Raw genomic sequence first — 24921 nt, 5'->3', positions numbered from 1 at the left:
AGCATCTGGAGGTTGCTTCTTTGGAGCTGTTTTGTATGTGCCTGGACTTGACAAGATGTAGGGAATAAGATTAAGTACACTTGGGAGAAATAAAATTTTTCTAAGATGTACATTTGAAACCCAGAGGAATCCTACCCTTTGGAATAGGTAGTAAGTGGGAACTTTAGGCAGATGCACTTATCTGGATGGCATCTATTTGGTCCATGAGAAGTAGATCTGAGTGGGTTTCCTGTAGCTTATAAGTTTACAAAAGTGATAACAGCATGAGTTAACATGAACAATCTTTAAGATGAACCTTTGCTGGATCATATAGTGGAATGTTTTATTAGAGTTAGGCAAGTTTATAGGAATTCAGATAATTTAGGGCAGTGGGAGAGCAAGAAGAGGAAATATGAAGCATTTAATTGATGGCAACTGAGTTTAGGTAATGAGGTAACAGATAATCTGTGAAAGATTAACTGTCAATGTAGTCAGAAGTCCGAGAAAGTGTAAACAATAATCTACCAGTTATATATTATTTTAAAAAATAACAGAGTCCACTAACCAACAGTTCCCATGGCCTCCATAGTCTCTTGGGCAAAGTCAGTTTGGCTTCCAAGCGCAGAAGACGCAGGGTTTTTTCTCTGTGGCATGGATATGAGTGACATGAGAAATGACTTACCTTGGTTTGACTTAGCTAAGTCATTTGACCCAGAGCCTCTAGTTTAGCCCACTGCGTTTGTTAGTGACTATATCATCGCATACAATCCAGGCTGTATCTTCTAGGTGTCTGGTGTCCAAGTCTTCTGAAATCATCTTGGGTCAACTGTTAGAGGCTTTGGGAATTCTGTCAGGCATAAATTTAAATATATTATTAGCAGACTTCTGACAAGATTGAGAGCCATAAGGATTGGTTGTAAACTGAATAGAATTTAATAGCAGTAGTAAAAATCTATCAAGACAGGATAGGAAAGAGTCTTAAGTAACTTTGGGGGGTTGTGTAGGCAGAGAAAAGCACATTTTTGTATTAGCAAAGAAACATTTGGCTAGGACCAGAATAAGAAAGCTGGATTGTATGGCAGGTGGGTTGGAGCTGTGAGCCACAGGTGCTGTGGGTCAGGTCTGCTGCAGCAGCGACAGGGTGGGACTTCCTATTAGCGGCCGGAAGTCACCGCCCAGTGTCTATAGTGGCTAGAGTTTTATAGGTCCTGGGCAGAGAGGGAAAGCCCTTTGTGCCGCTGGTTGTGCAAGTGGGAAAGCAAGTCTCAGAGAGGGTCCCTGGAAGGATGCAAGGAGTAGACCCAGGGCAGAGCTAAGAACCACAGAGGGGAAGGGAGTAAGCTGGGTCCCAGACCCACTGCTTCAGGCAAACCAGATGAACTAAGTGGGTCCAGTCGGCCTCAAATGACAGAGGAGGCGAAGGGGGAAGAAAGCAAGCAGGGTGCTGGCCTCTGCTGCTTCAGGCGAACTGACTGAACTATGTGGGTCCAATCGGCCACAAATGACGGAGAAGGCGAAGGGGGGTAAGGGAGAAAGCAGGGTCCCGGGCCCGCTGCTTTTCAGTCAAACCAGCTAAACTAGTGGGTGTAGCCGGCTGCAAATGATGGAGGAGGAGGGGGAGTCCTAGAATGAGGGTCAGGGAAGCACAGGGTTAGCTCTGAGCTCAAGAAATCTTTCCTGGGACCATGTGGACAGTTACTCTGACCAGTGGGGAATGGGGGGACAGGCATAACACACTGAGGCATTAGAGTGAAGATAGATGAATGGTTGGATATAGGGAACCTCTTTCCATTTACCAGACTGCCGGCAGTATGTGTTAAGACCCTTTAAAATGATTGTGTCTTGCATGCCATTAAGGTGGCCACTTTTATCCATTATCTAGAGGGTACTGAATCCAGACCTTATTGCAGAGGTGTATCAATTTGGAAGGCCTCAAATCAGGCGTTAATTTTAGAGATTTGAGGTTTTTGAGGAGACAACCCAGTGTGGTGTCTGTGGGTGCAGTCAAAGACATTGTGGTGCCCATTGGGTGACGGGGGCTGTTGGATCAGTGTTCTGAAAGAAAAGTCAGCAATGAAATCAGGCAAACAGCCTAGATATCAGGTCATCATGAGAATATCTAGGGGCCTTGGCTGTGGCAAACTCCTGGAGCTCGCCAGAAAGCAGTTCAACCTGGTACCAGGATTTCCAGCTGCTGCAAGAGCTTAGGGCGGGGGGTGTGAACTGCTTTCGAGGAGGGAAATCACCCAATGGCCAATGTCCTAAGTCATAGGTCAGCTAGAGGCCAGTCATATGGACTGGGGCAGTGGAACGCCAACCCCTCAGCCCAGGGAAGGCTGTCCAGGCCCTATCTGGGCATTTAGGGTCCCTCCCGCCAATTGGAAGGTCCTTACCAATCAATATGCTGGTGTGTGTTTGTGGGCTTATGCAGTCTGGTATCAGGAAAGGTGAACTGTGAGGTCTGTGTAGACCTGTCTGGCTGTCTAGCCCATGGGGGTTGGGGGGCACAGTGGCACAGCTCACGTGGTAGAAGTTTCGTAAGCCTTGCAGTGGTGGATGGAGTTGGTCTGCAGCAGTGGTGGAAATTCACACGGTCATGATGGCAGGTAGCATTGGATGGAGTCCACATGGTATAGCAGTGGCGGTGGTGGCAGTGGGGTTGCGGCAGGCCATGTGGCATCAGTCCAGCATGGTCATAGCAGCCAGCTGTGGCTGCTGGTGGCTGCAGGGGTCTCAGGGTTCCTGAAGTCTTCATTCCTGGCCAACGCACCAGTGTTAGACTTCATGCGCAGCTTAGAACAGACAACACCAGACCAAACAGTTCCGGGGGGGGGGGGTTATTCAGGAGATAGGGCAAAGGTGGGGGGAGAGAAACAGAAGAAGATGGTAGGGAAAGAGAGGAGAGAAGTGGAGGCTGACCATGACCACATGGAGAGAAGAGGAAGGGAAGGGGGGAGAGGTGAGGGGACAAAGAGAAGCTAGCGGCAAGAGAGCAAGAGAACAAGAGAGAGAGGATGCAAGCAGCCCCTTTTATAGTGGGCAGGCCTACCTGGCTGTTGCCAGGTAACTGTGGAGGTGGAGTTTAGACAGAATACTAACACATTGAACCATTAAGCCCTTTGCAAACCTAAAGTTCCCTCTCGTACCTACATGTGTAAAAAGTCTGTAGAACCTAGTCTTGAGATACAGGATGAGAATAAAGAATCCAAATTTCCATCATTCAGCTGCCTGTTGCCATTCTAAAATGTCTGTTACATAATTCTGGTAGTTAATCAAACACAATTTCCTGTAATTTAATGAATGTATATGTATATGTATGTATATGTCAATTGAAATTTCTTGTGTATGCTGATTTTTACAGCAGTGTATCCTTCTTAGAAACATTAAAACAACTTGCGACTTGGTTTCCTGAGGTCTCAGTCACTTGCCATTTCTAGCAAAGGTCTACTATGTCACTTGAATGTCCACGATTTATTACAAACCAGTCAAGTTCCATCAGGGTGGTATCCTGAGACAAGGATAATACTTTTTGATTTGATCAGAAATGTGGAGAAGAGGCATCAATATTGAATAGAATAAAATACTTAGTTCTGCTCTTAGCCGGAAAAATTGCAATAAGTAGCTTTGTATCACAGAAATCTGGTATTAAAAGAAATAAAAGATGTGTGGGAAGCTAGGACTATTCAATAGTCCTAGCCTTTGAACTATTATTATATCACCCCCATCTCCCTGTTTCTACGTACACGTCATCTCCAAGATAGTAACGTTTATCTCATGCATGTTGGCATCATCTGAAACCACATGATCTACCCACTGTTCCCAGTCTGAGTACCATACTCACTTTAGCAGTCCATTTAGGAATTAGAAATCAGTGTGAATTGTTTATACTTCAAACACTCAACTCTTTGTTGCTTATAAACGTAAGAAGAAACATTTTACACAGTCACAGTTTTGATTTAATCAGGAGCTTTTACTGAGTACCTTATATACATTAGTGGCAGACATCTTTTCTTATAGTCCTTGGAGATCAATGGAGCTTCATATCTTAGGAGGGAACAGACACTAAGAATCACCCAGATGAAAATACACCCCCATGCGTGAAGCTGATATATAGGTTGTGATATGAAATCAGGGGTGGATTTTATTTTAATTGAGAGCCCAGAGGGTGTTTCTTTGAGACAGTGACGTTTCATTTGATCCTGGAAAACTGGTAGTATTTATGTTACATATACATAGATTTAGGTATATTTTAGGTGACAAGACAGCAGTGGGAAGCCCCTAAAACTTTCTTTGTTTAAAGATATGATGGAAACCTGGTGTGGCTGGTGCCTAGTATATAAGGGAGAGGCTAATGAGCGGAGCTGGTTGGCCAGCAGGAGTAGACCAGGCAAAAACTAGACTGAGTAGCATGGCTCCCAAATCTCTGGTGTGATGAATGGAAGGTTATAAGCCACCCTTCATGAATGTACTGCCTTCTGGTTTGGGATTAGAGAGTGGATCAGATGCAGAGAGGTGAAGTTTAGCATCGAAGTTAAGATGTCAAATGAGGATGTGGAGTTCACAGAGAATCTGGAATGGAATGGATAGGTGCTCAATGCACAGAAAGTCATGAAACCATTAGAATGTTGAGAACCCCTACATCCAGAATGGCCAGGTCAAGAGAGTAGGGCACAGGGAAGAATGCCGAGAAACTTGAAGATTCAACTTCAATCAGAGCAGGAAGCACCAGCTGAGGAGACTGAGCACCATCAGCTATAAAAGGAGGCAGACCAGCTTTCCCAAAACTGGGAGAAGAACCTTTAATGAACAGAGCCACAGCTGTGAAAAACTGGTGCCAACAGTCAAGGAAGAGTCAAGTGATAAATTGAGCATTGAGTTTGGGAAGCTGAGGTAGGAGAATCACCATGAGTTCAGCTCCAGCCCGAGTTATAGAGCGAGAGAGTCTATCTCAGAAAGGGGGGAAAAAGCAGTCACCATGAAGGACAACATGGAGGCTTTGGTTACTAAGGGAGAAATGTTTTAGAAGAACAGTGGAAGCAAAAATAAAAAAATAAAATAGCCTGAAGAGAGAGAGAGAGAGAGAGAGAGAGAGAGAGAGAGAGAGAGAAAGAGAGAGAGAGAGAGAGAGAGAGAGAGAGGGTAGAGAGGTTGGGAGGGTCTGGGAGGCGTTTGGAAGGGACGGCATAATCAAAATATATTGGATGATAAAATTTTTAAATAAAAAATCAGAAATAAAGCTATTCAGATTGCAGAGTGTTAATGGGTCCATTTAGAGCTGAGATGCAAAGGTATCAGGGATAGATAGGACAGGACTGGGCAAATGAAATGCTTTAATCTAACAGGTGCCTGGCTGGGGAGGGGAGAGCTGCAACCTGTTAAGAAGGGTAGCAAAAGAAGAAGACACTGGCAGTATTTTTCATGAGCCATCCTGGAGCTGAGCTATTATTTCAATAATAGCTCTTGAGTATTTCCCATCTTGCCAGCAAATCCTTGCCAAGTGGTTCTCAAGTTTCACTTGTATCAGTCACGTAGGGGATGTTAGACTTCTATAGGCCAGCCCTTTCCTGATTGAATCAGCCAGGTTCTCTGTGAATGGCTTGAACTTTCCAAGTGAGTCTGATCACTCCTCAGAGTATTAGAGGCACACAGGCCAAGTCTAGTGATTGGGAACATTCTGGTGTTCTCAATACCCTCCCTCCCCGAGGACACAAGGCTCTAAATACTATTGATTCCTTTTAACTCCCTATTCCAACTTCACTCTCACTGAGCAACCTTAGCCAGTCAGGTACAGAACGCAACAAGCAATAGACTCAAATCTGTCTCTCCCATGACAGCGGTTTCTTGTTGTCAGCTTATACGACATCTTTGAGCTTTCTTTAACATGGCCATTTTGGGGACAGTCTTCACCAAGGTGGGATCATCAGAAGAGGAATATATAAACCATGACACACTGCATCAGCGGCGGAGATAAAAACAAGCTCAACCTTAGTTTTTGTTTTCCTGTCAATTTTCACAATGAAAGTAATATCGTCCCTTATCTGTTATTGTTACTTTTATTCCAGCATGGCTTCTCAGTGTCTCAAAAGAAAACACATCCTACCCCCAAAGAAAATATATAGATGAAGGAAGATTGTTCAGTGAAAAGAAATGGACAGTTGACTTCTTCCACAATGGTCCCTGCGCCTTGTGGGGAAGATGGTGTGATGTAGATATTCCATTTGTGGGTGGGAGCTCCACATACTTAGTCTCTGCACTTGATTTCTGTCAAGGCAAACAGAAAGCCACTATATTTCAGGAATTCATCTATGCAGAAACATTCACCAAATTTGATATGTATCCATGATTTTATTGTAAGGACAAAGTAGGGAAACTGAAAACGCATCTAAATTCTGAACAAATCTTTTAATAAAAGTAACACCTCCAATGGATCCTACGTAGAAGCTAGTTGGGTGATAATATGTTTAATAGTGCCCCCTACAAAATGACTTACTGGTTTATTAAGCAAAATACGGAGAGCATGGAAGGTATAATATGCTCTGAGAAAAACAAGCAAACAAACAAACAAACAAACAAACAAAAGCAACAAAACAGGAGTTCTAATTTTAAAATCACTTTGTCTTATCATATCCAGGCAAAGTGAAGAAACTGGAAAATCTACAGAAAGAAGATAGGGGCGGAGCCTCTGATCTTAAGTCTTAACCTCTGACAGTGGATGGCAGAACCGATGCTGCAAATGCTGTCCAACTTGTTGCTATGATTAGAGATCTGGACTTTGGGAGAAGGTGGAAACCTTAGAGCATCACCTGGAAAGCGGTCCAGAGAGGCAGGCAGTGGGAGAAAGGGTATGCCCCGGAGCCCTCACAGTCAGGCCTCTCCTCTCTTGGGTAGGTACCGAGGGGTACAATTTTTCTATCTGAATATGGGCAACTGTTCTCTAATATTTTGCTTCAAGCAAAGCTGCAAAGGCAGATGCGAAGTTTTTGCAACATCTTAATACTGAATTCTAAACTAGAAATTGCCCATCCTAACCATCTCTGTCATGCGTTTATGTATTCCTCATTTCCAGCATCTGATGTACTCCTTCACTCTGCTGGTTAAAGCTATAGGTGTGTTGGGATGATGGTTTTAACCTTTCAACATTTGTAGGGCAGAATCTCTGAGCAGCCTTGTGAAGCAATGGGAGATGTGAAAACATATCCCTAAAAAGGCCTCCTGCAAACATCTGGTTGTAAGACAGAGAGCGTTCAACTAGAATTAAGGACATGGAGTAGGAATGTGAGAGGGATGGAGGCGCCATCTTGGCTTTAAACTCTAGTAGTAGCCAGCTGCCTTCTGGTATTACTAAGGTTAGCTTGGACCAGAGAGGAATTCATTTTCCGCTAAATTGTAAGGGGGGTGGAGGGAACCCAGAATATAATTTCTATAGATGGAATTCTGCCAGGGCACTGGGAATAATGCTTCTGACCCTAAACAAATTAAGGTGCCTTTAAACGCGGCTCAAACGGGATTAAATTGGACACCTGTGTAGTGTCAGTGCTGGAGTTTGAACACCTTCATTCCCAAGATTCTCTGTCAAAATGCTTTTTCCCTTGAAGCTCGTTTTGAATTGATTTTACCTAATGTGAGGGCAATGGGGTCCTCAGGTTGCTCCTCAGAACCTGTAAGCTCCATGCACAAAAATCGCAGACCTTGCCTTTGGTTTTTGATGAGAACTGTGATGTCTGCTTTTTGCTTGCTTAGTGGAAATGACTGCTTCCAGCAGAGGGCGGCCTTACTCAGTGGATTTCCCTGGACTCAGAATTACTTGGAGCTATTGAACCTCACTGCGTAATTAATAGTTTTGCTCCTGAAGGCTTTGCAGTTCAGCTTATTTTTGGCAAGTCATTTATCCCTAAGGTGTTAAAGTGTTAAGAAGGCTTGTTCCACTGTTTTTCATAGTTGGCTACGTGATAAACTGCACTATTAATGAGGGTGGTAGTAGATCATAAAATGGGTTAGCTAAATATCTGCTGATTTTATTTACTCGTAAATTCCATAAATATTGGTGGGGCATTTTCTGTGTGCAAGGCATAGAAATGGGAAGAGGACAGAGTGAACCTCAATCAAATCTTCCCCCAAAGAAGCTTCCAACACACAAAGAGAGTTAAGACAGAAATTCAGGGAAAGAAAATGCAAGCATGTGCATGCGGATGGATGTGCATATTCCTGCTTCAAATGCATGCTTATTAGAAATAATGATGTCTCTGATAGTCAGGGTTGGGAGGCAGAAGTCTTTCCGATTCCTGTTGTTGATGGCAGAGAGAACAGCCAATTCGTTTTGAACGTCTTTAACTTCAGCCAAAACCAGTTTGCTCAGGCCTTCTTTCCTTTTGCTTTTAAGCTCAGGTTCTATTTTAAGAGGGAATTCATCTGTAGGTTGCAATTCGATCCTTAATTTTAAAGATAGGTGACTTGGAAAATCAAATTTAAAGATAGGCTTGTTCACTGCCTCAGTGTTTTCTAAAGCCTTCCAGTCTCCTGTGCAAAGAGGAACCATGGTAGCAGGCTCTCTTCCTCCTGGAGGAAATTTAGAATAAGATTTGAAAGTGGCAGAATTGTTTAATATTTTCATATTGTGGTGTTGGTAGATGTAAATATAGATACATGTTTTATCTTGGTCTCTGTGTCTGTGAAAGCTTCCAGAGTAGGGCCTGGAATTCTGTGGCATCTCAGCAAGCTATGTACTGGGCTAGGGATATAGCAGGAAGTACTAGGCTCCTCTAGAAACAAACAGGTATGTCCCAGTGACTTGACATGGCTACATGTTCTGTCACTGTCCTGTTATGGAGAGATTAGAAAGGCCCAACATGGCATGGTCTCCTCATGTGAGGGTACATTCAGATACATGTTTCAGTTTTCCTCAGGCCCATCTCCAGGACATCATCTAGGATAGGCACTTGAGTGCCCTGTCCGGACCCTGTGCCTGGGCCTGCCCTGCACACACATAGATACTGGAGTGCTGGTGGGAAGGCATACTGCTTTGGAGTTTATGTCTCTTCTAGCAACTTATACATCAGGACAGACAGGAAATGGGATACAAACTTCAGTCCCTTGCCTCAAGGTTGGAGTCAATTCTGTGATGTGACTCATGGTCCAGCTTCTCTGTTGAGTCAGGCTGAAGGGAGAGTCCAGTGGAGACTGCCTTCTCCTTGCTCTGTGCACCATCACCCACTTCCTCACCCAGAGAATGCTCTGGCTGCAGCTGCAGTTCAAACACTGCTGTGTGAGACCTCACCTGAGGCAGGGTCTCTTTAGACTTGGAAGGGCGAAGACTCCTCTTCACTTGATCTGACCTGCTGGATGCTCAGGTGCAGCTGACATCTCCTCCCCCTTAAGAGAGCACACTTTGCTCATGTAGCTCTGAGCTCAAGCCTGTTCTTGTTGTTAGTGACAAACATTTTTTTCCCAGTGAGTGGTGTAAGAATGTAAGCCAGTCAGGAGTAGTAGTTAAAAGCACTGACCGATCTTGCAGAAGCCCTGGGTATGGTTCTTGCATCCATGTGATGGCTCACAACCATCCATAACTCCCATTCTAGGGAAACCAATACCCTCTACTAACCCCTGTGGGCATCAGGAACACACGTGGTGCACATACACATATGAAGGAAAAACACGACTAAGCACAAAATAAAACAAACAAAAACGAGATGTGAGCCCCATCAACTGATCAACTGTACCCAAGGGCTGTCGGCTGGCTGTGGTTCTTTGATGTAGAAGAGTAACGGAAATCACATTTTTGTATTTGTAGCTCTGAACATTGTTAAATGAGAATGTACTAGCAAGACGTCAGCACTGTTTTGAGACTGAGAGGGAAAGCCAAAGCGGCCTCAGACTCAAAATCACGATGTAATTACCACGGCTTCTTCACATGTTATCAAAAGTGATGGGAAGTTCGTATCTGTTTGGCCACTTTTGGTTATACTGTTCCATGTGTAAATGAGAGTTTTCTACAAAGGAAAACTGCCTTTAATGGCCCATGACAGAGAGGACTCAGAAGAGGAAAAAGTAAGTGTTGCTCTCCATTCTATTTTTATCTCACAAGGCAAAGGCGGAGGTGAATTTTTGTAGAGCGCTTTGCTTAGGTTTTGTAGCAGGTGCAGTGAATTGAGCTAAGCTTGACAGAAACAAAACTAAGCCATGGGATTGCTTTTGTTCTGTTACCTACTTTAAACATCCCCTCTTGCCTTTCACTTGCTGTTTTTCCTCCCAATGACACCTTTCCCAAATCCAGCCTTGTTTCATGTTACAAACTAGTCCAAGATACATTAATACTTTTAATGTTACTTTCTGTTAAAAAAAATCTTTTTCCACAGCTAAGGCTTGAAGACTCAGGGCTCAGACTCAGGAGGGGAAGGAACAGGTTCTGCATGCCCAAACCATTTCCAGCTTTGTTTCTCAGTCAGGGATCAGGGGTTTTCTCTTGGCCTGAAACCTGCAGCCACAGTCTCCCCTTCAGTGACCGTCGACCAAATCCTGACTTTGCAGCATGACACATCTGAGGGTCTTAGACACTTTCATGATCCAGCATTCCTGAAGCTGTTGATTAACTCCACTTGACCTCCTCAGGTCTGTCCTTCTTCCTCTCCTGCCTTGCTATCCGGAGCAGACCCTATAAGCTCCCCTTCTTCCTGAAAGCCTTATGTATTAAGAAAACCCTTTTACGGCCTACTTACTTTATTATTTTATGTGTATGAGTGTTTTGCCTGCATGTATATATGTGCACCGTGTGCCTGGTACCCTCAAAGCTCAGATAAAGGTGTTGGATCCCCTGGGACTGGGATGGTTGCAAGTTGCTATGTGGATGCTGAGAACCAAACCTGGGTCCTTTGTGAGAACAAAAGTGCTCTTAACTACAGAGCCATCTCTCTAGCCAAGGCCTTCTCTATTTTTCGATGCTTTGAGTAGATCACCCAGATTCCCAATCAACTGGTGACTTAGCTTTGTTCTCTGACTCTAATTACCTTCCAAAGCTTTAATTCACCACTTACTCATAGCCAGTGTCTGGGCTGAAGGTTTACAGGTCTTAGTCTCTGACTCAAGGAATTAAAATAAAAGTACCACAGATTGCAAAGTAGCAAGGAAGTTTTATTTAATTCAAAGTAATAGAAAAGAACAGACTATGTCATAAGAACAACAAGCCACAGGGGTAGTAAAGTACTCAGAGCTTCAATAGTTGTTCGAGACTTTCTTTTATGTGGTTCAAGAAGAGGAGATAGGTTTTTAGGGGCATAGTGAGGGTGGTTCTCTGTCTTGATTGATAGATAAGGTCATATAATCATTTTTAATATGTCTATTTCTTTCCATAATGCATCATATTTTAGTAATGTGGACTCCGAATCACGCATAGGCATAAGGTGGTAAATAGGGGAGTCTCCCTAAAAGTTAACACAAGCAAACAATTTTACCTTATTATACATGTACCTCAAATCCATTTAAGCCAGACCAGACTTTCCACTTCTCGTATTAAGTACATCTGGGAATATAATTGAATAGAAAAATGTCTCGTTTGATGGTTGTCAAGTAGCCTGGTGCAGGTGGAAATTAGAGATTATTAGGAGCACTATTTAGAGGTGTGTGTGTGTGTGTGTGTGTGTGTGTGTGTGTGTGTGAGAGAGAGAGAGAGAGAGAGAGAGAGAGAGAGAGAGAGAGAGGCAAAGGAGCAAGGCTGCCTAGTACATTATTAGAAGAGGAGGATGTGCACATTCTGATCTAAGTAGACTCCAGGATGCATGCCTGGGGCTGGGGTTAAGACTTTACCTCGTGAAGTCTCTTTGTCTTTGTCCTGCTCATTGTGATGGCTGTTGACATTGACCTGCTTCACATGCCAGCCTGTGTCCCAAACTCCAATGACACGTCTCAGATTCTCCTAAAGCTGTCACAGGCTTCACTTTGGCCCCACCCAACAGGCTTTCAAATGTCAGCATCCCACCAGGAAGTAGAGCTATTCTCGCTGCTGGTTTGGCATTCCTCATGGGGAGTCCTGTGGGATGCCTCTTCACTTGGTCTGGTTCTGGGTCCAGAAAACAGAACCATTTATACCTTTTTGAAATAGAGTTTTTAAAAAATGATAGCATAAAGACAATGGCTCTCCTGATGGATCCATGTTTGTTCTTCTCCGTCTTCTCACTCGGTGGTCCTCAACCCTCCTATTACTGCAGCCTTTTAATACAGTTCCTAATACTGTGGTGACTCACAACCATAAAATTAGTATGTTGCTACTTCATAGCTTTAATTTTGCTACTGTTATGAATCATAATGTAAATATTATATACAGAAATCTGATATGAGTCCCCCCTCATGGGGGTTGCAACCTACAGGTTGAGAACTTCTGTAAGTCTAATCTCCCTCTTGCTGGTCCCTTCAAACTACCACAAATGCAGCAGCTTTAAAACAAGTTTATTATTTTAACACTTAGGGTATCATAGACCCAAAGGCAATGTGTAAGTGGTTCCTTCTGGAAGCTTAGGGGAGGATTTGTTTCTTGTGTTTCCTTTTCTGTCTCTCTCTCTCTCTGTTGCTTTCTGCCTTATTTTTGAGTCAGCGTCTCCCATAGAACCTTGAACTTGCTGATTGGACAGCTGGTTCTGGGCTGGTTCTTCCGACTCCAGTTTCCAGTGCTGGAACTACAGATGTGTGCTACCTGGCCTAGCTTATGGATGCTGGGAATATGAACTCAGGTCCTTGTGCTTGCACAGTAAGCTCTTTCCCACTGAGCTATGGCCCACGCCCCCTCCTCAGATTTTATGTCTTTTTTGCAGCATCTGTGCATTTGACTCTTGGGTTCCTACTCTGAATCTCTCTTTTCTTCTGTTGCTCCATTGCCTGGGATAACTCCACCCATTCTGTCATATTTTACATGGATACCTGGGTGACCCTGGGGCTCAAGTAAGGAATTGGTGTAAGTTGATCTTGGAGAATCAGTAAGGTTACTGAAGCTATTTATAGACTAATGGGTGATTTTAGAAACAGGTGACTCAAAGGAAACTGCATCACTAAGAAACTTGCACCCCAAGAGGAGTGACAACCAGTGACAGCTGTACAACTGGAGTCCCCATCCCCAGGTAACCTTCTAGTTCGTCTAAGGTCTAGCACCCTTACTCTCAAGATCAAACACACAGTAGGTTGGGGAGGATAACCTAGTGATAGGGTTCCTAGTGATAGACCTCAGCTCAGATCTGCTGGCTTTCCTTTTCTGTGGGGGGAATGTTAACCGCTGTATTACTATTACTGTTGCCACAGACCTATAGCATTATGTTTCTCCCATTTCCATGACTATGGGCTGAGCCAGTAGGTCGTCACAGAAAATATGTTTCATGATGTGTGATAATTGATTGTGTCATTCCTGGAGGAAATAGCTCCATTATGACAACGTTGTTTCAGATTGGTTAGTCTCATCTAGACAGACTTGAGGACAAAGACTCTAGAGAAGGTATTTGTTTGAAATGTGATTCCAGGAGACACCAACAAAGAGTTAAGAAAGTAAGAATAATATGGAAAAGGAGAAAATAAAGGATTTGTTAATAAACAGTGAGGTCCCTCACCTACTTGGCAAGCTCTTTGAGATTGGGTAGAACTAAATATTTTACCCCAGGTAGGAGGGAAGTGGGATTATTATTCTATGAAATCCATGACCATAAATGGTGGAGTTATTTTCTAGGGGACATTATTGCAGTTTTTCTTTTCTTTTTTTTCCTTTGCACAAACTAGGATAATACAGAAATCAGAGCAACGACTACCAAGGCCATCCCAAGACACTTGCAGTTAGAAAGTCTGACCTCGGAGAATAGTAAGTGCAGAGTGTGTACCATGGACAAGTCTTGTACTGAGAATGTTGGTTGCACAGTGCTAGTCACATGGAACTGGTAGGCACCATGCCCTTACCATGAGGTAGAATGTTGTATACTGGTAAAATGAGCATGGGGTGGGGGTAATGATTTTGCTTTGAGAGAGCAGAGAAATTGGGTTTTGATTTGGTGTTAAAGAGTATGAGGAGTTCACAAGAAGGGACACGTGCAGCAGATGAGCTGAGGCTAGCCCAGGCAAGGTCATTGCGGATTAGCATATGTTCTCATGTAGTTGTAAAGCAGTAGTTTGACTAGGAGGACAACTGGATGAGATGAAATTGCAAGTCCAGTTGGAAGACTATGAGGACGCACGGTGGCGGGGCACAAGTTTAGTCTACAATATTTCCTTGAGCAGCAAAAGTACTATATTAACAGATCCTCCAGAAGGACTTAGCTCTTGCCTCTGGATACCCCAGGCAATGCCAGATCTCCTCATTTGCTTGTATTCTCTTGCTTCTTGAGCCTTCTTTGCCTTTTCTGACACATTTCCCTGAACAGTCATTTCTAAATTCTTTTAGATGACTTTAGTGACTTTTTAGTGTGATAATATACCACAACCAATGCCTCTTACTGAATAAAGAATTTATTTGGGCTTGTGGTTCTAGAGGAGTATTCCATAATGGGGGAGGCGTGGAATCAATCATAGGAAGGTTACAGATCACATTTTCATCCAGAAGTAGGACACAGGGAAGGAACTGGAGGCTACAAACCCTCAAGGTCCATCATCATAAGGATGTATTTCCTGAAGCAAGGATGCACCTCCTAAAGGTTCCTTCCATCACCTTCTCGTGAGCACCAGCAACTGGTGACTAAATGTTTCTGTCCCTAGCCTATGGGGGACATATCTCATTTAAACCACCACAGCTCCTTCTGCATCACTCTCTGAAGCTTTACTAGCCTGGTCTCCAGCACTCAAAGCAGCAGCAGTCATCTTGTGTCCTATGATCCCTTTTCTATTTCCTCTTGGTGTTGTGTCCCAAATGGTCGTCCAAAAGGGCCCATTCCTGCTCCCAAACAGTCCATTCTGATGATCTTGCTTCCTTTTCTTTTTAAGTAAATCTCCTTTCAATGTCATTTCATGGATCATTTAACTTTTTTTTTTTTTTAAATAATTGCAGTGCCTTTTGCATCTGCTGTAGCTACAGGCTTGGTGACGTAATACAGCTTATGCCTTCTAGAATATGTATGTTCTCAATCATAGGAAATCATGCTATTCTCTCACTTGATGAGCCACTGCTTTTATGCATAGTATTTATGCACAGACTGATAATTGCGTGTAAAATACAATAATTGAATATGTAAGTAAATGGTTTTGCTCTCTTCTTTCCATCCTTTCATGAATTCTCTCTGTCTCTGTCTCTTTTCTTCTAAGGAAGCACACATCAGGCCAAATGAAACTAGTACAAAAATAATGCTTTGTCTTCAACGTATATGCTGGCCAATAGTTGACACTGAGCTAACATTTACAGCTGGGTAAGTACTGTGCCATTTATGTGAATTTCTGATCATCGCGACAACTCTAAAGAATTGCTTCACCATTTTCCTTGTTTTACAAATTAAAACCTAGAGACAGAACTTAACTAATCTGTCCAAGGTTCCATGTTCTGAAAGAAGCTCAGAGCTCCAGTTCCCTCCAGCCTGTGTCATTCCCTGCTGAGCTATCCTGCAGTGATCTTACGCAGTCTGTCTGTCTGTCTGTCTGTGTGTGTGTGTGTGTGTGTGTGTGTGTGTGTGTGTGTGTGTATGTGTGAAGAGTTTATTATAACCTGAGGACAGGTTAGAAAGGCAAATTCTCAGGTCATGGCTCAACATTTCAGTTGGCAATGCTGGGGATGGACCCAGAGTCTGTTTGAAGGAAGCCCCACAGCTGACCAAGCACACACTGACTTTCACAGTCACAGCTGCACTACTGTCTACAGCACTCGTTGTCCTGGATTTGCTTTAGAGTCTGTCAGCTTGTCAAGTGATAGGAACCTCTGTCTGAGCAGTCTCATGAGAGTCGCTTTCTATTGTGTGTCCAGACAGGTGAATGCTACCGATGTCCTCCCTAAACAGCGATTTTCTCATGAGTTGATACGATGTCCCATTCCAATCTTTTTGGAAGCTACGTGGAAAATGACGGAAATGTGATTGGCTTTTTTTTTAAATGAGAAAACTGTTTTTATTTGTATACTCATTGTCCATAGGCGCATCTCAAGCTTTCATTAACAGCATCAGGTATATGTTTTTAAACTTTAAAAAATTTTTATACTTAAAAATTTTTTATACTCTACATGTGAGTAAGATGTATTTTTGTTATACCCAGCTTCTCTTTCTTCTCAAATCTTCTTGTGTACCCTTACACATTTCTCTCTCTCTCTCTCTCTCTCTCTCTCTCTCTCTCTCTCTCTCTCAAATTTATGTCCTACTACTCTTCTATAGTATTAGTCATTATTATGTGTATCTATTTATAACAGAGTGAGTCTAATTACTGTTCCTATTTTATACATAAATGTAGGGCTAACTACTTGGGCACAGGCAATCTACTTGTCCCTGAAGAAAACTGACTTTTCAGCTAGGGGTAGAACCTTGTGAGCCTCTCCTTCATTCACATTAGTATGCCAAGTGGTGTGCTCTTGGGTGGGTAACCATACTGTTGAGTGTTATGGAAGCAACATCCCTGCATGTTCAGAAGGCACCATGCCTCTGCAGCCATCTCTGTCCTATGGCTCTTCTACTCTTTCCATTCTCCATGCTATGTCTGAGCCTTGGATGTAGAACTTGTGTTATAGATGTCCCCTATGGGGACAGGCATTCCACCCTGATACACTCTGATCACTACTCTACTCTTTACACTCTGATCAGCCATACTTGTCTGTAGTAGAAGCATGGGTAGATCATACGGCCTCTGTCTGCTGCAGAAAGAAGCTTTCTAGACGAGGGGCAAGAGCTGCACATATGTCTGGGCACAAGTGACTATTCAGAAGTCAGTTGGATATCACTATATCATTTTAGCAAAATGGCAGTAGTAGGTTCTCCTTTAGTCTTCGTCTAGGGCCTCTCCCCTCATGTGTTCTTGGCTGGTTTTACAGTGCCAAGTGTGAGCTCCTTCCTATTGTGTAGGCCTTCAGTTCAATCGCACAGATTGAGATACTGCCAAGATATCAGTGCCATGACAGTACCAGTGGGCATAACTTGCTGGGCTGGCTGTTTCTGTACTTCACCAGATTTACAGCTGGATTAGACAGGCAATAACTCTTTTTTCCCTGGCAGCTTGCATAGCACCTTCCTACCCTGTGAGAACTAGCCAAGCTGGTACTGACCTGGAGGCATCATCTCTGAGGGCTGGCTTTCATAGTGACTGGTTTTTAGCGTAACAGGTTGCACTGATAAGATCAACAGCCCACGGGTAGATTATAAAGTTGGCTATGTATAATTGGGGATTAATTCTAATTATACTGCTACTAGTTGAATAGGAAAAAAGGGAAGATATTTTTCTTTCCTTCCCTTTCCACTGTAACTTTCACTGGTGTATACTGTAGATGAATAAGGCCTAGAATAAACTACTTAAATTTTTTTTCACAAAACCTCCAAGATATATAGTGAGTATAACATTATTCTTGGCCTCAAATGGATGGAAGGAAATTTTGCCGTCTTTTTTTTTTATTTGTCTTTTCTTGCAGGTTTCTTCAGACACCCCGATTTTTACTAATCATTCCTGGAGTTCTTTACTTCTCCTTGACACAAGGAGAAGGTATTTATCCTCTCTTACTTTTGTCTCCTGTCTTTTCAGGTTTTCTCCATTCCTTCCTTTGTGCATATTATTGGATACTTTTCTTTGTGCACCTAGTGTCACTTCCTGCAGCAATGCTTGATGCTCATCTGCTGCCTGTAGTAGGCCTGGCCTTAGGGAGGGATTACAGCAGTATTTCTCAAATGTTCCTGTTGCACAGGTCAACTGGGAAATCCTGTTGAAGTGCCATTTCAGCTCCCAACAAGCTTCTTGGGGCAGCTAAACTTGACTTGTTTTCTGCAACACTCCCCAAAGTTTTATAAATATATATTTAAATTGAGGTGGAAATTTATGGCTGTGTCATGTGATGCAGACTCACATAATGTTTTGCTGAAGCAGACTCATGTGATGCTTTGTTGAGGCAAGATCCATGAGAGAACACATGATGTCTGGAGAGATTATAAATAGGACTCAATGGACAACAACTGGGCACTTGCATAGCTAGCTGTGCAACGCATTGCTGGTCTCTTGTGACTTTGCTGGTCTTCACTTCATTGAGAAAGGCACAGCAGAGAACTCCTGGCATTCCTGCTGGCCCTGGTTGCTCCCACTGACTCATGCTGATTTGGTGGAGGCCTGGTGGTTTCTGCTGGATCGTGAAGCTGCTGACACTTTTGAACTGGACTGTTGGTATCCTGACTCTACTTTTGAATGGTGGGCTAGAAGGGGGTCAAAGCTTTTGAGAATCCTTATTAAAGTAGGTTTTAAGAAATCCAAGCCTACAGTAAATTCCAAGAATTAGCATATGAAGTAATATGGTATGATGTTTCCCACATATCTATCATTGTACTTATTTTGCACTTATCCCATGACCTCACTTGTTCCCTCCTCACCTTCTTTGTCTCCTTCCTCCCTACAAATAAGTCCCCTTCCCCTTTCATGTCAAATATGTGCATGTGTACATTATATTTCTGTATATGAAGGACAAACTCAATACTTCCCTTAATATGATGATTCCCAGTTTCTTCCACTTAAAAAAAGTGGAATAGTTTCATCTTTCCTATGCTGAATAAAAATCCATTGGATTTTTGTACCACATCTTATTTGTCCATCTGTCTGTTGATGGGCATCTAGACCGATACCATATCTTGGCTATTGTGAACAATGAATGTTCAGGGATCACTTAGATTCCTTTGAGTATATACCCAGGAATGGTATACCTGAGTCATATGGTAGTTCTGCTTTTAGTCTTTTGAGGATTCTCCATATTGATTTTCTGGGTGGATCTCACCAACAGTGTATAAGTATCTCTCTTTCTCTGTATCACTAGCATCTGTTGTTACTTGTCTCCAGAATGGGGTGGAGTAGAATATGAATACAGTTTTAATTTGCATTTCCTCACGGCTAAGAATTTTGATCAGTTTTTCTATTCCTTTCTTCCATTCTTCCTTCCTTCCTCCTTACCTTTCTTCTTCCCTCCCTCCTCTGTCTCTCTTTCTTCTCTTTCTCTGTGTCTCTGTCTCCTCTCTCTTTCCCTCCCCCCTTTCTTTCCAAGGTATTTTTATTAGTGCTGACTGCCCTGGGACTCACTATTTAGACAGGGCAGGTCTTGAAGCCATAGAGATCCACCTGCCTCTGCTTCCTGAGTGCTGGAATTAAAGGTGTGTGCTGTTCTGCCTGACTAGTTTTTCTTGTATTTATTGTTCATTTATATTTCTTTTGACAACTGTCTGTTGATTTCATTGTCCACTGCTTGAATGATTTTTTTGTGTTCAATTTTTAAAATTATTTATAGATTTTAGACATTAATCTGTCAGATATATACCTTGAGATTTTCTCCTGTCCTGTAATCTGCCTCACCAGTGAGTTGTTTCCTTTGCTGTACAGAAGCATTTCAACTTAATGCAGTCCCTTATGTCAATTCTTGGCTTTATTTTTCGAGATACTCATGTCCTTTTGAGTCTGTGGTGACCTCTCTTTTCCTATGTTTCACTTGAACAGTTTAGGAATTTCAGGTCTTCTATAAAACTCTTTGATCTACTTTGAATTGATTTTTGTACAAGGTAAGAGATAAGGTCTGATTTTATTCTTCATGTGGATATCATTTTCTGAACACCATTCATTGAATATGTTCCTTATTTTCTAATGTCACACCTTTTCAAAAAGGAGATATCTTTACCTGTGTGTATTTCTATTTAGATCCTCTATACTATTCAATTGATCTATGTGGTGTGTGTGTGTGTGTGTGTGTGTGTGTGTGTGTGTGTGTGCAGTGAGCAGTTTTGTTATCTCTAGTTTAATTTTATATCAGACATTGAGATATCTCCAACTCTGTTCTGTTTGATCAAGATTGCTTTGACTATTCAAGGTTTTTCAGGATTCGACGTGAGTTTAAACATTTTTCATCTATTTCTGTGAATGGTGTCATTGTAATTTTGATAGAATTGGATTGAGTCTTTATATCTTTTTTTGATAATGTAACCATTCCCCAAATGTTAGTTCTAATGATCAATACATTGTATCTTTTCCAGTCCTTTCTTCAGCATTTTAAAGTCTCATTGCTGACTTCTTTTACTTCCTTGGTTAATTTTTAAGATGCCAATACATCTTAAACTGCTCAGGATCCACCTACAGGTCGGTGCCAACACATTACTGGTACATAGGAAGGCTGCTAAATCTGTCGGTTTTGTGTCCTGCTACACTACTGGAAGTTTCTATCAGCTCTAAGAGGTTTCTGGCAAACTGTTAAGTCCTCTTACATATAGATAGGATCTGCAAGCAAAGGCCGTTTGACTTCTCTATTATTTGTGCCCCTTTACTTTTCTCACTCAGCTCTAGCTAAGCCTTGAGGCACTGTATTGAGTAAGATTGTCAACATCGTTTTTATTACATTGGAGTGTATTCATTTTACTCCTAGGTTTTTCAGTTTTATGTTTCATGACTTTTTTTCTTTATGTGTTCATATGAACATGTGATTTCTGTCTCTGAGTCTATTTACATATTTATTGACTGTGTATTGTATGTTGAGCTACCCTTGTATACTAGAAACGAACCCAAGTGAATCATAATGAATGGTGGTTTTTATTCATTGTTGAATTTTATTGAATATCTCTGCCTCTGTCAGGGGTAGGAAAGGGGATGATGTCATTGTTAGACTACTTCTGGCTGATTAGGGGCATTGAGTTCCTTGGGGCAAATTTGATTTTCACTATCAGAATTTCTAATTTCTTTTTCTTGTTTCATCTTTGCATGAGTCCTTAAAACACTGTGATTAAGTGCAAGTACTACCAATCAATCAACAACCCATCAATAGCTCCTCAACTCTTGGGGCCTTTTCAGAAGTACCCAGAATTATCAAATATTACACAATCGCAGAAACTGTAGCTGGCAAAATCACACTCCTGCTAGAGTACGAGGCAAATCATCGCTGCTGTGGGCAATCTGAAGCAGCCACATATCCCACACCTGGGATTAAGATGAAACAATATTCTTATAATATTTCTGTGCTTTTAAAAGAAACCAAAATTCCAAAATTGTCACTACAGAAACTCAGGTAGGCTACATTGCTGCAATTTCCTTTGAATGTTGTCTTTTCTGAAGACATCCTCATGAATATTCCCAGAGGTATGCCTCTAAGGTGATTCTAAATCTCTTCAAGTTGACAATCAAGACCAACCATGTGTACACATGGGCATTCATTTAAGTTTCTGGGTTATTCTAATATGCTGCCACAGTAAGAGGAAGTCACTTTTCTTTCAGTGTTTTGCTGAAACTGTCAGACTATCCTGATTCATAGAAACCATATGATGTGTATTTGATATCTTAATGTCAATGAGTGGTTATATAAGAATATATAACTACTATACTGTCTGATCTTTATATTTGAATTCACAGTAATCTTCTATCCTCATTTTATAAATAGGGAAATCAAGGTGTGGAGTTGCTAGTTAATTTCTCTATAGTCACACAAATAATGAGAGTGGAGATTCAAACCCAGGAAGACAATGCCAATGGTTTCTCCCATTCTCTGCTCTATCTTGGTTGGTTAGAATGTGGCTCCAGGATACACATATGGTTTCTATGAGTCAGGAATTTGCAAATAACTTCGTAAGGACATGTCATGACATTGCAATCAAGATGCAGTGGGAGGTGTAGGGAATAGGAGACTAACAAATAAGTAGGGTGAGCAAGTTTATAGACAATGTACAACATGTGTACCATCTAAGCTCTTTGCTGTTGCTATGATATAATACCCCAGCAAAGCAGCTTAAAGGAGAAAGAACTTCTCTTTGGATACAGTTCCAGGTTACAGTTCACCCGTCCATCAGGAGCCTGAAGCAGCTAACCACATTGTCTGCACAGAAGTAGACAGCACTTAATGAATGCACGCTAGTTCGCAGCTTGCTTTCCCCACTTAAAAAACACATTTATTTGCTTATTTGTATGCATGTACATGCACATGTGTGTGTGTGTGTGTGCATGTGTGTGTTTGTGTGTGCACACATGCATGCACAGGACACATGTCTGGAGATCAGGAGAAAATTCACAGAAGTCAGTTCCTTCCTTTCACCACGAGGGTCTTAGGGACCAAACTCAGCTTGTTAATCTTGGCAGTAAGTGCCTTTACCTCCTGAGCCATTTTGCTATTTTCTGTACTCTTATACATTCTAGAATTTTCTGCCTAGGGAACAATGCCACTCACAGTGACTGAGTCTTCCCACATGAGTTAAAATAGTCATCGTACCTCTTCCTTCCAAACATGCCTAGAGACCCATCTCCAGCTGATTCTAATTTCTGTCATGTTGATAATTAACATTGGTCATCAAAGCTGCTACAGTCAGCAGTGTATTGTATCTAAGAGGTGTGATGATTATAGCTGCTCTTGCTACAAGGAATGAAATGGGTACCTACATGGGATGATGATGATGGATACGTTACATTCTTCCACTACAGGGGACATTTTACTATATATGTCCATTACAGCATCATGGTGTTTACCTCTAGCATAAACAATAAAATGTTCTTAAAAGGCAAGATGCCAACTGGAAATACAGTGATCTGGAAGGGGACTGGAGGGTTATCCATTTCCCATGTAGTCCAACCATGTGGTTGTCAGCAGGATCCTCCCTTCATTGGCCCCTGCATTTTGGTTCCTTAAATGTCTTTCCAGCATGTCAGCTGGCTTCTTTAATTTGAGTGAGAGAGAAGAGAGAGAAGAGAAGAGAGGAGAGGAGAGGAGAGGAGAGGAGAGGAGAGGAGAGGGGAGGAGAGGAGAGGAGAGGAGAGAGAGAGAGAGAGAGAGAGAGAGAGAGAGAATGAGAATGAGAGAGGTGAGAGAAAGCTTTTGGCTTTCCATGACAGAGGCTCAGAAGTCATACGATTGTATCTCTTCATGTCTTATTCTTTAGAAAGGACACCACACTTAAAGGGAGTGGGACAAACCTGTTAAAGGAGATTTATCAACAAATTTATGAATGTATTTAAAGCCTCCACAGTGTTGGGGTCATGCCAAGCAACAGGTGTTCAGTATTAGGAATTTTCAACAGTTGCCTGAAAATGCTTTATGGCACCGTATTGTTTCCTAGAGTTAGCCATGACCAGCAGAACTATCTTGATGGTAGACATGCTTTACTTCTGCATGGTGCAGTATAGCACCTCTGAATCCATGTGACTGAAATCCAGCCTCTGAAATGCACTAGGAATAAATGAAGATCTAGATTTTAACTTTAATTTTATATAACTATAATTTAAATTTTAACCAGCACATGTAGTAACGACTATTACACTGCCCAGCTGGGTATGAGGGCCTTGCTTTCAATAATGTGCCATTGTGATTAGCAATGTCCATTTTCCTACAGACCTTTTGAGAAATACTGAACTGCTAACCACACCCCAGAATCCCCAAATCTGAATCTTAACCTGGGATTTCTCCATTTCCACCTCTTTCTGTACCACTTGTCCAGGTATTACACTCAGTTGATGTCTCCAGAAAATGTGGGTTTTGTCTGAGCAGATGTCTCTGCCTGGAGGATTTGTAACAGACTCCTCATTTTCCAAGGCCTGTGATACCTTCAATACCTTTCCTTTTTACCTCACTTGAGAAGTAATTGCTCCTTCTCTGTTGCTAGGGAACTTAATATGTATCCATGACAAGAGAAGATCTCCCTATGGTAATATTCTTATGGGTTTGTTTGTGACTTGGGACTGTATGCATCTCTAGAATTTTCACCTTAAACCACATCTTTTATGAAGTTTTAAAAATACAAACTCAAGTGGCATGGTGGAAGCACCAAGACTCCAGGCCCTGCCTGGCCCTCTCTGGCTGGCGCTGTAGAAGCAAGCAAGTATGTGGTAGAGAGATGAACAAGAAAGAGAAGCAGAAGTTTGTGCACTATGAAAAGAACTGGCAGGATTGGAGATGTGGTGCTGATGAGGAACAGCCTGATGTGGGAGACCTGCACTGCCACTGAAGGCCATGGTGATGCCTGCCTCTATGAGAATGGATGATGAGGGTCACGTGATGTCTGCTTGTGCCCTTCCCTCAGCCTTGAGCAGGCCTGAGAGACGAGACCTTGTTTACCACAATAGACCAAACAATAGGACTCTGGAGGCATTGTCTGCCTTGGCATTGCCTGCCTTGGTGCCTCCTTGGCTGGCTGTAGCCTGGTACACAAGCTGAGAAGAGTAGACTGCCTGCTGAGCTTGCCTTGACATCTCCGGCCCACAATTAAGTATGGATTCCTCTCACCTCCAGTAGGATGGTTTCCGCCCCCAGCCGGCTGAAGCAAGAAGGAACTCTGGGAGTGGGGGTGGATTATCCCCTTTAAATTAGAAGCTGAACATGAAAGCATTGAGCCTCGATCAGAAACCTTTGTCCTGGCTTCATCTCTTCCCGCCCTCCTGTGCCTTCTTCCATTCCCAGCCTCTCTTTCAGGTGAACCCGGTCGACTGTGGCCGATGACCCACAACATCTGCTGTCTCTAGGAGGGTCCAGTATTGATGGTGTAGAAGAGGCTAGAGACCTTGAACTAGACTAATAACCCATTGCAATTAACATTCACAAGTAAAGCTGTTTGGCCAAAAGTGTATACTGTGTGACACAGGGCAGCTTCCAATGCCACTCCTGTGAATGAGTGTGTGATGGAGATGTGGGAAAGGTGAAGGAGCAGAACGGTACATGTACAGAAAAAAAGGCTGTGGTTGACAGAGGAGCATAGGTCATTGCTCAGAAAGGTCTGAGAGAATGTTTTCTTTCTTTTCTAATTTTTATTTGAATTTTTTAGTTACTTTTGTAGAGGATACTACAAGGGTGGAAGATGCATATTGAAAGACTGGGAAGTGAGTGGG

The sequence above is a fragment of the Grammomys surdaster genome, unplaced genomic scaffold, assembly GCF_004785775.1.
Source record: "Grammomys surdaster isolate TR1022 unplaced genomic scaffold, NIH_TR_1.0 129, whole genome shotgun sequence".
NCBI classification, from domain to species: domain Eukaryota; kingdom Metazoa; phylum Chordata; class Mammalia; order Rodentia; family Muridae; genus Grammomys; species Grammomys surdaster.
This window is presented reverse-complemented; position numbering follows the sequence as displayed.